General features: G+C 43.6%; 1 long non-coding RNA gene across 1 annotated transcript in view; it reads right to left on the bottom strand.

Annotated features, from left to right (window-relative positions):
* LOC130368873 (uncharacterized) overlaps positions 1 to 11828 on the bottom strand; it is a 47242-nt gene extending 35414 nt beyond the window's left edge. The window contains exons 1-2 of the long non-coding RNA XR_008892594.1: positions 11699 to 11828; positions 11347 to 11392 (exon numbers count right to left, since the gene is read on the bottom strand). This is a non-coding gene — a long non-coding RNA (uncharacterized LOC130368873). The remainder of the gene's footprint in view (positions 1 to 11346; positions 11393 to 11698) is intronic.
* Positions 11829 to 12181: the final 353 nt, after the last annotated feature.

The following is a 12181-nucleotide window of genomic DNA, read 5'->3' as shown; positions in this document are numbered from 1 at the left end:
CTGTAACACACTCTGCATTTTTTCTGGGATCGCCCCTTCTTTCCACTGTGGGGGATCTCACCTGGAAAGTGTTGGCCTGGGACTATCCTGGCGCCTATAACTCCAGACCCTTGGGAAGTCCGGCCTGCTCTTTCCCAGTCAGCAAATATCAGGAACCTTAGGACTTCTTCTTGGTACTGGAGGAATGTCCCTGTGTTGCCAGCGTACTGGGATAGTACAAAAGCGTTGTACATGGCAACCTGTACCAAGTAGACCGCAACTTTTTTGTACCATGCCCGTGTTTTCCGCATGGCGTTATATGGCTTGAGGACTTGATCAGAGAGATCAACTCCCCCCATATACCGATTGTAGTCCAGAATACAATCGGGCTTGAGGACTGGTCCCACGGTACCTCGCACAGGGACATGGGTGCTGCCATTCCCATGAATAGTGGTGAGTATAAGGACATCCCTCTTATCCTTATACCTGACCAACAACAGGTTATCATGGGTCAGGGCACGGGACTCACCCTTGGGGATAGGCGTCTTAACAAAATTTAGAGGGAGGCCTCTCTGATTCTTCCGCACGGTCCCACAAGCGGACGTGGATCTGGCGGAAAGGGATTTGAACAGAGGGATGCTGGTATAAAAGTTATACGTGGAAACCCTTATCCAGCAATGGGTACATAAGGTCCCAAACGATTTTCCCGCTAACACCCAGAGTGGGGGAACAATCTGGGGGTTTAATACGGGAATCTCGTCCCTCATATACTCTAAACATGCAAGTGTACCCGGAGGTACTCTCGCAGAGTTTATAAAGCTTCACGCCATGCCGCGCCCGCTTTGATGGAATATACTGGCGGAAGATGAGTCTCCCCTTAAAACTGATGAGAGACTCATCTACCGAGAGGTCCCTGAGCAGTACGTAGGCCTCCAAAAATTTGGCCCCAAAGTGATCGATGACCGGCCTCACTTTGTAAAGCCTGTCATGGGCGGGATCACCTTGGGCGGACATGCCGCATTATCTGCATTATCTGCAAATACTTTTTGAAACTTTTTTTGAAACTTTTTTTGAAACTTTTATTTCACTCTGTTACTTATTTGCTCCCACCTGTCCCTGCAATCAGCTCTCCCTATTCTACAGCTCCTGAGGGGCTCCGGAGCTCTGAGGGGGGATCAACGGTCCTCTTCCTGCTGCTGCACCTGCTGACTGAACGAAAACAGCGGGTCCAGCAGCGGGAAGGGACCGTTAACCCCTCCTCTGCCGCTCTGCTATTGGCTGGACGATCGCCAGCAACTGCAGGTGATTGGCGGTGTAATTGTACACCGCCGATCACCATTTATTTCCAGGTCATCGGGTCACAAGGGACCTGAATGACCCGAATCGCCGAAGATCGCTTGCGTGATTTCGCAAGCGATCTCCGGTGATCGCCGACATGCGGGGGTCCCGAGACCCCCCTCGACATTTGCACGGCATGCCTGCTGAAGGATATCAGCAGACATGCCTTCCGATCTGTGCCCGGCGCACAGCAGGGACCGGAAAACGCCAGGACATACGGGGACGTCCTGGGTCCTTAAAGCCCAGGGTGCGGGGACATCCCCGAACGTCCTGGGTCCTTAAGAGGTTAAATGGGCACTGAAAAAAAAAGATGGTGGGAGATACTCTTTAAGCTGTGCCCTGTCTCTGACAAACATCATGGGGGAGATTTATCAAAAGCTGTCCAGAGGAAAATTTGCCCAGTTGCCAATGAGCTCGCTTCTTTCATTTTGCAGAGGCCTTGTTAAAAATGAAAGAAGTGATCTGATTGGTTGCTATGGGCAACTGGGCAACTTTTCCTCTGGACAGGTTTTGATAAATCTCCCCCATGATCCTAGACCCCATGGACTTCTGGGTCATTAGATTCGGCCATCTTATCCCCTATCTTTTTCTTTATATTAAAGAATCCCCGTCTGTGATGATGGTGAAAACTTTTTTCTTCCAGGTGTAGAGGATTCCCCCTTGGGATCAGGCCTAGGTTAAAAAAAATATCACTAGAAGGATATATGTTGCCTTTATGAAAGGGCTGACCATGCAACAGGTGTTTCTGATTAGCTGCCAATGCCTTAACAGAAAGTCACACTATCTCCAACAACTGTCTGTCTGCTGCATGAGGAGGTCTGTCTCTGCTTTGTGCGGCTGGTACAGGTGGTTCAACACGTAATGTTGAGTTCCACTGTGTTGGAATGTTGCAAATGAGACAGAAGACCATTTTGGCATTGTAGGTCTAGGAGGGATTATGTGTAAAAGCATAAGAATTGCTAAACCAATTAAAAACTTTCCTGCACATAGACAGCACATCACAGAGACCGCCACAATTTCTTATAGGAAAACGGTCATCCTGTTAACCCACACTAAACCCAATACATTGGGTTACAGTGTGGGTGAACAGGAGACTGATGACGGATCAATGAGTTAAAGGGGTTATCCAGGAAAAAACTTTTTTTTTTCTTTCATTTATTACATATCATCTGGCTCCAGAAAGTTAAACAGATTTGTAAATGACTCCTATTAAAAAATGTTAATCCTTTTAGTACTTATCAGCTGCTAAAGTTGAGTTATTCTTTTCTGTCTAAGTGCTCTCTGATGACACCTCAATCACAAAAGCCCGGAGTGGGGAAGGAGTAAGAAGAATTATTAACACCAAAACCCCAGTCACCGAAGTGACGGGGTATAAAACCCCTACTAACTTATATTCCTCCTCCTATAGAAATTATATTGTGTTAAACCGTCACTTTTATTTATTATCCATTAAAAGGTCCAAAGTATATTAAAATACCAGCACAGTCCCCAAGATCATAATATCACTCTCCTACAGGAGTAGTATTTATGTAATAATGTCTGCAGTACGTATTAAATGGGACCATATGCTGTTTTAAAACCACAGAAACATGTCTCCCCTACATGTTTCGTGGCACCAACCACCTCCTCAGGGGCTATGAGACATACTAACACGTGCAAGCCAAGGTGGCTCCTTTTATAACATCTTCTGGAACCAGGATAGGGTATACGTTTCAGATCGTGGTGGGTCTGACCACTGGGGCCCCCCACGATCTCCTGTACGGGGCTCCAACAGCCCGTAGGAAGGGGGCGTGTTGACCACCTCACGAAGTGGCGGCTGACACCCCCCCTCAATACAACTTATGGCAGAGGCGGAGCGCTGCCTTCGGCAATCTCCGGCTCTGCCATAGCGATGTATTGAGGGGGCGTGTCGGCCGCCGCTTTGTGCGATGGTCAGCACGCGCTATCTAGCCAGTGAGCCGGGGTTCCATACAGAGAGATCGCGGATAGGGGATATGTTTTTCACCACTGGACTACCCCTTTAAATACTCTGGCGCAAGGGCGTACTTGTACCCCCTACGTCCTTAACAGGTTAATGCATATATTAAAAAGTATGCAACTTTGATCCAAAATTGGGCACTTTTTTATAAACATACTGTACATACTGTACATTTGTGATATACTGCAAACATATGTATATTGTATATATGTGGACGTACCTCAAGGTGTTTTTCTTTAATTATATGTATCGTTTCTTGCTAAGAGCTGAAGACCAACTAGCAGAACTCAAAGGGAAACTGACAGGCTGTTCACCCGCACTAAACCCAATATACTGGATTATAGTGCAGGTGAACAGCATTAAAATAAGGGGTTACTTACTGTCTTTAGTCTTCAAGTTCTATTGCGCAGCTCTGTGCAATGGAGGAGGAGAGCCCCCATAATGGCAGCCCCCCATAATGAATATATAAATGTATTCACTCTTACGCACTAGGACGTGAGAGCCTGTGCCTGCACTCTGTTCTGCGCAGAGCGCAGGTGCCGGCAGGCTCGCACGTTCTAGTGACGTGAGAGTGAATACTTTTGCATATTCATTATGGGGGGTGGGCAGAAAGGAGAATATTGAGAAGGCAGGGGAGCTTGGCAAACTTTCTTCCTGCCTCCATTGTGCAGAGCAATAGAATTATAACTCTATAACTTTGGCAGTAGTTCATTCACAAGTTCATTCACCCCTTATTTTAAAGGGGTATTCCGCCCTTAGACATTTTATCCCCTATCCAAAGGATAGGGGATAAGATGTCAGATCGCCGCGGTCCCGCTGCTGGGGACCCCCGGGATCGCCGCTGCGGCACCGCGCTATCATTACAGCACAGAGCGAGTTCGCTCTGTGCGTAATGACGGGCGATACAGGGGACGGAGCTGCGTGACGTCATGGCGCCGCCCCTCGTGACATCACGGCCCGTCCCCTTAATGCAAGTCTATGGGAGGGGGCGTGACGACCACCACGCCCCCTCCCATAGACTTGTATTGAAAGGGGCGGGCCGTGACATCACGAGGGGCGGAGCCGTGACGTAACGATGCTCCAGCCCCTGTACCGCCCATCATTACGTGCAGAGCGAACTCGCTCTGTGCTGTAATGATGGCGGGGTGCCGCAGCGGGGATCCCAGGGGTCCCCAGCAGCGGGACTGCGGCGATCTGACATCTTATCCCCTATCCTTTTGATAGGGGATAAAATGTCTAGGGGCGGAATACCCCTTTAATGCTGTCCACTCTAACTATAACCCACTATATTGGGTTTAATGCGAATGAACAGCCTGTCAAAATATGTGCTACATATTTGCTACTGCATATTTTCTTACCCATTGAAGTCAATGCGTTGCAAAATCAGCTGCAGAAAATATGCAGCAAAATACGGCATTTGTGACCCTTCCCTAAAAATGCAAAAGCCTTTACTTTTTTGGTTTAAAGGGTTAACATTTCTATTGTAACATGTTTTAACACCCCTGTAGTGTATGTCAGCAGCACTCCCTATAGTGACTCACCTCCTATGAATACCTTACTGGATGTCTTGGCAGATGCAGAGTTTGAACAGTCACTGAATCCTGAAGTGGTCACCTTTATATACCCAGCCCTGGTGCTGCCATAGGCATCTGTTTACAAATGAACAATCAACCTATTGTGTTAAATCAAACCTGCAATGGACTGAAGAAAAATACCAAGACCATATCTGGAAACAAAATTATTCATCCATTCTCAGGTCAAGTTACCCTTACAAAAGATTTACTGTAACTATTCTGGCATTTTAAGTGTACTTCTTTTTATCGAGTACGCAGGCAATAGAGGGTATTTAAACAAATGTATCTATAACAGCTATGTTAAATATTGGATCTATATACTTGCATTATTATGTAAGAGGAATTACATTTGAAAAGAATTTTACAGTGTCTCCAACCAGTCTGCAATAATGTAATATTCTGTTCTGTGTTCTTAACTATTTGAACCAAACCCAAAGGGCATAAGAGGCCCATAAACACTACCATACCAAACCCCAGGGCCATAGCCCCGGGTGTAACACCTTTATTAATATGCCCCTAAAATATAACTTTTATTAAAGTTGTTTAAAATAAACCCAGAAAAAATATTATTAAAAAAATGATTATCAGTGGGATCGGTTTTCAATATATATAGAGGGGTAGTCACTCCCGAACTGATAAAGAGGTACTGCAGATACCTAGAGATCCCACTAGATAATATTAAAACCACAAACTATATTGCCGGCCCATGTATTTGGACTCCTCATAGAGACACAAATGGAATAGCTGCAGGGACAGCATTTTTTCACTCAAAAATGTACTAATTTTTTAACCAATGTATATTACAATTATACATATAATTGTATTATCTACATTATATAAAAAGTTTTTGTTGACGACAGGTACACTTTAAATACAGCATCCATATACAGTACATGTCACGCAGCTTCCAGATAGTTTTAATACAGTGTTCAGATATGTCAGGGCATCCTATAGAATTTCAAGGTTCCCCGACCCATTTCTTAGGTGGTCTGTCTGGGTGGATGGTAATGGTACTATTCCTGATGGTATTGACCTATTCAACACTGTAAACCTCCAGGGTCAATATAATTAACCCCTTAACTAATGTATACCTAGATCCCCAGTGGTCTTAGGTAGTGAAAACATAAGTACATTAAGTTAAATATTGTTGAGTTTTTCTGAAAGGGCAATAGAAATATGCTTTCACAATGTTACCATAATACTTTGTGGATAATTTATAAAAGATATCATTTTATTCAGATTTTTTCCTGCATATATACTCTATGTGAGTGTTGTAACAGAAAACTGTGTTGGAGTCTCCTACTGTAGGTCCCTGTCAATTTAGCTGTTTGACTGGTAAAATTCCTAAAAGAAGTTTATTGCTGACTGCATCCTGCTGAGTCCACGTATACATTCTTAACCTTGCTCCAAATTCCTTTTCATACGATGCATTGAAAAATTATACCGTGCCGACATTATGAGCATTCCCAGTGGGAAATCTAGAATGCATGATATCATATAGAGTGCAAAGGTTTCAATATTATTTCATTTAACTTATATCTTGCCTTTGACAAGTTTAATATGTGTTTATAAAACATCAATGCCTTACATAAAGGTATAAGTATTTTATATAATGTATATCAACTGCATATTACAATATATCTACAGAGACGTAACTTGTAGCTTCTGGACACAGATGCAAAATCTGCAACAGGGCCCCATGTACCAATAATAACACTGGTCTCCTATAGGGCAGATGTGCTTTAAGGCCCCCATAGGCACCAGGGCCCCCCGGTGTGATTGCTACCTGTCCACCCCCTATAGTTACACCCTTGTCTATCCATCTATTGTCAAATAAGAACATGCAAAAAAAAGAAGGTCTTAGTTAACATATGACAGTTTTTGGAAAATTACTGCAGTTACTAAAGGATCAAAACAGTGTGTGCACAGAACAGGAACAGCAAACCAAAAAGCCCATATAAGTATACATAACCCTTGAATTTCATGTGGAAGAAAGGGGCATAGCTATATGTGGTCAATGTGGGCACTTCCCCAGGCTCAGTCAGTAAGAGATTAGAAGGGGGCACAGGATGAGGGTGTCTGGAGGTCCTGCTTTTCCTTTACCTTTGTAAGGCATAAGTGTTTTCTTTACCCCTTGGTACAACCTTTAATAAATAGTTGCCTGCCTGCTAATGGGAACCCAGGACACTTGTCCTGAATCGGCAGGCAGCTTTCAGCTCTATGCTCACATTCACATACAGTTGAAAGCTTCTTCTCAGTGTGAGCTGCAGGACCTGTGGCCTACACTAAGAGCAGACTATGACCTCTGCCCCCACACAGTGCAGGAAGGAGGATGCGGTGCAGCTATACTGCAGAGAAGACAGCTACGTGTGACAGAAGGTAAGCATAAGTTGTTGTGTTTTTTTTTTTTATCAATCTACCTACATAGCTATCTACCTACTTATACAAACAAGCTATATGTGAAATACAACATGTTTTACAATACTGCTTTGCAATACTGCTGTGGGGAAAAATAGAGGTTCATAGCTTACCATTTGGACAAATAGTGTGTACCATCGCACCACGATAAGGTGACCTCATTTGGGACAGGCCAAATATTTAGCCAAATGGTAAGTTAAGAACCTCTATGTTTCATCATATCAGTATTGCAAAGTAAGACATGCCATATTTCACATTTGGCTTAGCGCTATTGTCACGTATGGGCAGGGAAGGAGTGCACAATATTCTCGCCCACTCCCCTATCCCTGCCTACTTACGCACCCGCCCTAGGTAACGGGTCCATAACCACGTTGGCGGCCCCTACTTACAATAACTATAATGCAGACGGAGGTCGGGACAAAGAATGGCATTACTCAGACTAACAGAAAAATAACTAAACATACACACAATAAGTCCCTGTCCACAGTCCGAGTTGATACCAAGAGGTTACAATTTGCAAAGCCAGCAGAAGAGTCAGAGAGCGGAGCCAAAGGGTCAAAATACCACATTTAACAGATATAATATAAATGCTAGTTAGGAGTACACAGAGCTCTTTAGCAGGCAAGAATTGGGAGTAGACTAGCAGCTTATATAGGCCCAGGCCAGGTGCTCACATCAAGGTCAGCTGACCAGTCCAGACAGCTGGGCGTAACCCAAACCAAAACAAAACAGAGAGCTGTCAGAACATTTCAACCCCACCTACCTACATAGCTAGCTACCCTCCTACATAGCTAACTACTTATATAGCTACCTACGAGACTACCAACCGACATACTTGGCTATCTGGCTACCTACCTACATAGCTAGCTACCTTTCTACATAGCTACCTACCTACATGATTGAAAAAGGTAGCGTGAGGCTACTGAAACGTATCCCTTTTGTTTACACTCTGGAATAAACCACTGTTGCACTTAATTCAGTTTTGTGTGCTGCATCTTTTCCATGGAATATTGTGCTGGATTGACAACCGTAAATTCTATGCATGTGTACACCCTCTGCAGTGTTTTGCTATAAACTTGATGTGCTGCTCTTATATTTCTTACCTACATAACTACCTACCTGGCTGCCAACCTACCTACATGTATCTAAATGTTGAGGGGACTACCTAATAAGGGAACTAACTGTTGTGGGAGATACCTACCTGCCTACTCTGGGGGGTTTACCTACTGAATGGGAGACCTACTATTCTACCCATTTCTATTGGACACCAAGGGGCATTATACAGTTTGGGGGTGTATTGAGGGGAAAATTGTATAGAGGTGAGGAGGGCACTAGAAAAATGTGTGGTAGCCCTTGGGGGGTGTATGGTAGTGGTGGTATGGTATCTGTATATGAGGGGTTAATGTTAACCCGATAGTTCGTGACGCCAGGCTGAGGGCTGGTATGCTGAGTCAATGCTCTGGCCTATCGCCGCCCTTCCCAGTAACGATAGGTACATTAGGTACATGAAATTACAGAAGGTCCACAAGGAGATTGAACTTGAACAACTTTACTTAAGTGCTTGCAGTATCCAAGGCACAGTAACAGTCTCATGTAAACAGTCCTTATGTTGCTTAGTGACTGAGTTGTTGCGGACCTTGAGCTAGTCTCACAGTCTCTGAATTTAGGGTAGATATTTGCAGATCCGTCCGGATTTAGGGGTATAATTAGGTCCAGTGATGCTGCAGAGTGTCTGGGGATTGATACACTCTATATTTAGATTTGTTCAGCGGTTGCCGCAAGGCTCGGGCCTAACTCACTGCGTTAGTTGCTGCGCAGATCCTTCTCTCATGACAGCCCACGAGGTAAGAGAGAGAAACATGGCCGCCGCTCCCTTATATGGGCAGGCGGGGCGAACACGATTGGTCCGAACATCTGCCATTCACCATTACAGAGAGTAATGGGATTGCATACGTCACAGGGCCTCCAAAGGTCCTTAAGCTCAATACCATAGAGTTCACCTAGTCACATGACCCGCAGGTCCTGCAACGCTATGGTACAGGTAATTCACCATTTATTTACAGATATATCATTATATTTACAGTAACCTTATAAAGGCCACTGGTCTATTACTAGAAATAGAGGCAACAAGGGGTTAAACTAAATGACAGGGATCCCTACGTCCTAGGGACTCTGGCTATGGGGACCCACACATACATAGGTACCGTATAGGATGCGGTACCTGGACACCACAAATGTGAAGTCAACAATGATTGTCAGATGCTGAAGAGAGGAAGACGTTAAGGCAGTCTGAGCCAGATGGAGAAGGAAAGTGAGATGGATGGAGAAAAGGACAAAGCTGATCAGAGATGATATAGGAAGGGGGAAGTAACCATGTGGGCCAGTGCTGTGTGCTTGCCAGCTCTTGCTTGTTGGTCATCTCTCTTACCAACCTCCACTGATTACTTAGTTTGTCCTGCTTGTTTCAAACTTCTTCAGTTAAAGAATTATGGAGGCTACTGCGCTCTTAGGAACTTGGCAGCAGAATTTTTTTGTACGATTCTTTAGATCTATCCTTCCACACAATCCTGTCTATAAGCTCTTTGGATAGTTCTTTCCACTTTCCACTGGCTTGGTTTCTGTGAGACTAAGGTAACAAAACCTCTCCTGTAAAGGTCCTATGCAGTGAAGCAGTCTTCTCCAGCCTGTGACTCTCCAAATGCTGCAAAACTACAACTCCCATCATACTGCCACAGCTGAAGACTGTTAGGGAATAATAGGAGTTGTAGTTTTGCAACAGCTGGAAAGCCACAGGTTAGAGCAAACTACAATAGAGGCTTCACCAGTCAAACTGTTCCATTTAGATTGCAGAGCAATGGTGAGGCCTTTTGTTACTTGCCTGTAGTGGCCACTTTGAATAAATTGTAGAGCCAGCCACAACTTTCTTCAGAGATTTCTGAAATGAAATACGTGATGACGTTTCACTGCTATTTATTAGTCATATTGGAGACAGGCTACTAGTAGTGTCTCTTGCTCTGGAGGTCCCTATACTTCCATGCTTTACATAGAAAGCCCAGTGTAATGCTTGATTTGCCCTTTAGAGGTGCTGTAGGGAAACTGAAGATTCCTGCAACATGATAAAAGGTGATCAACTTATCACTAGGGATCCCTCTAACAAGGGGTAGAGTAGAGCCAAAAATCGCCTCAGGTTCTGTTTACACCAAATTTAGGCTTTATATCTGACATATACAACTGCATAGGAAAAAATATCATTTAGATGGGACTGGACAACCTACCAAGTTCCACAGTGTTAGACTGCCTCCAAACATGCTGGCAAACACGTGTCCAAAACCATGATAATCAAGGCAACATCACACAAACATTGGTGTACACATGTGGGAGTGGTTTCAAATATATGCGTTTGCCAACTTGTGTGGACTCTGCCCTAATGAATAGGGTATTCGAGTCAATAAAACATTAATTAAATGGAGGTTCAATGGGAATAAAAACAAGCATACAAGATGTTGGGGGCCAAAAGGTAGAAATGTATTTATAGATATCAGGGGGAGTTAAGAGATAAGATAGTGTTTTATAATTATTAAGACTATTATGTATGTATATATGTGTAAATTATTATTAAAAAATAATAATAATAATAATAATTAATTCATACAAAATAAATAAAATGAACTTTTATACATGTGTGCTAATCTAATGTTTGTATTTATGTACATTTTTTGGCTAAATATATATATATATATATATATATATATATATATATATATAGTTACTTATTTATTATATTGTGTTACTTTACTGAAACTATTAATGGCCATGTTGATCCAGAGGAAAGAGAAAACCTCTTGTAAGGAATGGGTCAACCGTTCACATCAGAGGAAAAAATTCCTTCCTGACCCCAAATGTGGCGATCAGAATAAATCTCTGGATCAAGCCGATATCTCATCTACCTGTTGTATGTGTCTATGTGTGGGTTCCTATACCTATCATGTAGTGTATGTGTGGATGCCTATACCTATGATGCAGTGTGTGTGATGTGGATGTGGTGTGTGCAGTACTTACCTGGCCTGTGCTGATTTGAGTTCACAGTCCAGATCACCTCATCCACCTAAAGGGAAATAGAGACATAGTCATTGGCAGAGATAGAAGGCAAGGACGAAAAATGATGACCCCAAACTAAAAACTAAATCTGAGTTGACCCCATAGGAAGAGGATCTTCCCAGGCCCAGCTTGGTGACATGTAGTTAAATCAAAGCATTGGGTGATGGGTTGTTGTGTACCCCGGCCAATGCAGATATTTAGTTTGCAGAGCTGTCTTATATGGCATGCATGGTGGCTTTACTCTTCGCTATTCCAGTTCCTTACAGCCAATGGTGGAAGAGAATTAATGCTTTTTCGATGTTCCTATACACACCTAGCTGCATCTCAGGATCCTTGAACAACAGTTTCATGATGAGATGTTTCATGTCAGCATCGAGCACAGGTGAAAATTTGGTCTCTTTCTTGGTGATTTCTTTTAAAGCCTTTTGCACAACGTGGTCAAAGTAAAATGGGGAGCATCCTGCAGCCATCAGGGACACCAAAATCCCCAGGCTCCACCAACATGATGTTTTGTGTTGATGGCGCAATGAAATAGGAGAAAAGAATGACATATCTGTTTAGTAAAACAGGAAACAGGGGATGGGTCAAGGGAGAGAAGAGGGAAAATTCTACTTACCGTTTGACGATGTCCATGAAGGAACTGGAGGCCACTTACCATCTCTGCTGTGTAAAACCTGTTGGGGAGAACAGATTGTAAATTCACTGTCATCCATACTTCCTCTAACAATTCCCTATGATCATGTTACTGTACGTTGGGATTCTGGGCTCTTTCTTACTTTACATTGCGATGTTTAGG

This window comes from Hyla sarda, chromosome 4, assembly GCF_029499605.1.
Source record: "Hyla sarda isolate aHylSar1 chromosome 4, aHylSar1.hap1, whole genome shotgun sequence".
Lineage (NCBI taxonomy): Eukaryota > Metazoa > Chordata > Amphibia > Anura > Hylidae > Hyla > Hyla sarda.
The sequence above is the reverse complement of the archived record's forward strand: the minus strand, read 5'-3'. Positions and strand labels throughout refer to the sequence as shown.